General features: G+C 46.9%; 1 non-coding gene across 1 annotated transcript; it reads right to left on the bottom strand.

Annotated features, from left to right (window-relative positions):
- Positions 1-623: 623 nt before the first annotated feature.
- LOC119927748 lies at positions 624-761 on the bottom strand. The gene has a single exon (XR_005450723.1). It is a non-coding gene; the product is annotated as a small nucleolar RNA SNORA7 (small nucleolar RNA).
- Positions 762-3,580: the final 2,819 nt, after the last annotated feature.

The following is a 3,580-nucleotide window of genomic DNA, read 5'->3' as shown; positions in this document are numbered from 1 at the left end:
CTGGTAGTGTATTCATAGCGTTTTCTTGGTAAAAATATGGAAGTGGTTTCATTTCCTCACCGTGCCTTGTTCTCGCCCGTCCCGCCATCGACCCCCGGCCCACGTCATCCCCCAGGCCTGGAATGCCCTCCCTCCGCACATCCACCAAGCTAGCTCTCTTCCTCCCTTCAAGGCCCTACTGAGAGCTCACCTCCTCCAGGAGGCCTTCCCAGACTGAGCCCCTTCCTTCCTCTCCCCCTCCTCCCCCTCTCCTTCCCCCTCATCTTACCTCCTTCCCTTCCCCACAGCACCTGTATATATGTATATATGTTTGTACATATTTATTACTCTATTTATTTATTTATTTTACTTGTACATAGCTATTCTATTTATTTTATTTTGTTAGTATGTTTGGTTTTGTTCTCTGTCTCCCCCTTTTAGACTGTGAGCCCACTGTTGGGTAGGGACTGTCTCTATATGTTGCCAACTTGTACTTCCCAAGCGCTTAGTACAGTGCTCTGCACACAGTAAGTGCTCAATAAATATGATTGATTGATTGATTACCATTGCCTTCTTCCGCACAACTTGAGTCTCTGCTGTCGACTCTCTCCCATGCTGCTGCTGCTCAACACAGGTGAGTTTTGAGTTGTAGCAGATTGCCTTCCACCCTCTAGCCACTGCCCAAGCTAGGATTGAAATGGGTAGGCCTCTGCTTGACTCTCCCTCACGCAGCTGAGGCTGGTAGAGTACTGGAAACTCTCCAGGTGCCATCTTGAGAGGGAATCACCAGTGACCTAGGGAAAAAAGAAAATACCAATATTCACAGATTCTATTATGTGCATGAGGGTTTTTTCATTTCCGAAGGAGGACAGGATAGAATCTGTGTCATATACTGGGAGGAGAAAATGCAGGGGGTGGGGGATGTCTGGGAGATTTTTCCTATCTTGCAAAGGAGCTGCTTCATCCCTGCACAGTGAAATAATCATAGCAATATTACTACTACTATTACTATTACTACTACAACTACTACTTCTAACAATAATAATACTGATAATAACTGTGGTATTTGTTACAGGCTTACTATGTGCCAGTCACTGTACAAAGTACTAGGTCTGATATAAAATAATCAGGTCAAAAGTCGTTGCCCCACACAACTCTCACAATCTAAGAAGGGAGGGAAGGGAGATCAGGTATTTAAATCCCCATCTCACAGATGAGAAAACTGAGGTCCAGAGAAGTTGGGTGACTTGCCCAAGGCCACACAGTAGGTAAGTGGAAGACTTGGGATTAGAAGCCAAGTCCTTTGACTCCCAGTCATTCAGTTGGATTTATTGAGCATTTACTGTGTGCAGAGCACTGTACTAAGCACTTGGGAGAGTACAATGCAACCATTAACAGACACATTACCTGCCCACAACAAGCTTACAGTCTGACGGCAGCCAAACTGGCCAGAGAGGAGGGTAGAAGAGGGCTCCTCGGGAGTTGATGGAAGATAGAAATAGGGGAAGAAATGGTGAGTTCTTCTCTCCAAAACCAGAACACTGAATGAAAGGTGGATTCCAGGAAGTCTGGGTGCTGGAACTGGCCGAGAAAGGAGGCATTATCTCTCTGATAACAATGTTAACAGTGATGGTATTTGTTAAGCTCTTACTGTGTGTCAAGCACTGTTCTAAGTGCTGGGGTAGATACAAGCAAATCAGCTTGGACACAGTCCCTGTTCCACATGTGGCTCACAGTCTTACTCCCCATTTTACAAATGAGGTAACTGAAGCACAGAAAAGTGAAGTGACTTACCCAAGGTCACAGAGAAGACGAGTGGTGGAGCCGGGATTAGAACCCATGTCCTTCTGACTCCGAGGCCTGTGCTCTATCCACTAGGCCATGCTGTTTACCTATGAACTGAATCAGAAAATGAGTCCAAGGCTTATGAGCGTCTCCACCACCATGCAGAACACTGAACCGAACACTGAACTGAATACCGCTGCCCAGCTGACCACTGAGCTGAGCACAACCACCGTCCTGCCCAGCGCTGGATGGAACTTCACCTGGAATTGTTTGACCCAACCCTCCTGCCCTGTCCACTACAGCCCCACCACACCAGCCCAACACACCTGCCCAGTTGATGACATGGGAGCTCTGACTGTTTTTTTTTAATGGTATTTATTAAGCACTTTTTTATAGCATTTATTAAGCACTTACTATGTGCAAAGCTCTGTTCTAAGTGCTGGGGAGGTTACAAGGTGATCAGGTTGTCCCACCGGGGACTCACAGTCTTAATCTCCATTTTACAGATGAGGTAACTGAGGCCCAGAGAAGTTAAATGACTTGCCCAAAGTCACACAGCTGACAATTGGCGGAGCTGGGATTTGAATTCATGACTTCTGTCTCCAAAGCCCGGGCTCTTTCCACTGAACCACGCTGCTTCTTCTTATTTCGTGCTAGGCACAGTACTAAGTGCTGGGGTTGAAACCAGCTAATCGGGTTGTACACAGTCCATGTCCCACATGGGGCTCACAGTCTTAATGCCCATTTGGAGGATGAGGGAACTGAGGCACCGAGAAGTGGAGTGACTTGCCCAAGGACACCCAGCAGACAAGTGGTGGCCAGGCCTGTACTCCCTCCATTAGGTTGTGCTGCTTCTCATGACTCTGGGGAAGTGGTTCAAGTGTGTAGAACTCTCAGAGAACATGGCAAGGGTTATCTGATATATGAGGTGAAATATCTTATCTCCTTCCAAGAGAGTGGAGACACAGCAGGGCTGAAATTCCCTTCCTCTTTCTCTGCACACCTTCACACCCTCACAACCAGAAAGCCACAAAGAGAAGATTCCCCACCCACACAACATCCCTGGCTGCTTCCTGTTCTGTTCCGGCTGGGCTGGGGTGTGAATGCTACATCAATCAGTCAGTCAACCGTACTTATTGAGCACTTACTGTGTGCCGAACACTGTACTAAGCTCTTGGGAGAGTACAATATAACAATATCACGGACACATTCCCTGCCCACAATGAGCTTACAGTCTCTTGGGGGTGGTGCTCCCAACTTTCAGGACGTTGGAGTGGCAGGGGCTGTTGAACTGTGAACAGCCCTGGCAGAGCAGTTGGGCATCTGAAACGCTGCTCTTTCAGTAGTTGCAGTAATCATAATAGTACTTATTGGGCACCCACGGGGTGTCATGCACTTACTAGGCGCTTGGGAACTACAGAATAGAGAAGTGACATTTACCCTTCCCACATGGAGCTGACACACTAGATATTTAAAACCTTCACAAGGTAAATCCAATAAGAACAACAGAACATCGTAGTGAAGCACTTTTGAACTTGTTTACACCCTTCTCAGCACTCTTGTATCTGTAGGTTTGCTCGATATATTTATCCAAGTCCTTCTCTTTTTAGGTTATCTTTTTTTAGCAATTGAATCTTTTTTTATGAGTCTGTTGCCCATTCCCCTCCACCCAACTGCCTCTTAAGTTGGAAGCCCCCTGGGAGCCCCCTGACTCTGACAGAAGAGTTTTCCCCCCATGTGCTTTTGACCATAAGCAGAGCACCAGCTGCTGCGCATCCAAGTTTCCCAGGCGAAATAAAAGCCAAGTGAAACATTA

This window comes from Tachyglossus aculeatus, chromosome 4 (genome assembly GCF_015852505.1).
Source record: "Tachyglossus aculeatus isolate mTacAcu1 chromosome 4, mTacAcu1.pri, whole genome shotgun sequence".
In the NCBI taxonomy this organism is placed as follows: Eukaryota; Metazoa; Chordata; class Mammalia; order Monotremata; family Tachyglossidae; genus Tachyglossus; species Tachyglossus aculeatus.
Note: the sequence above shows the minus strand (reverse complement) of the source record. Positions and strands in the feature narration are given on the sequence as shown.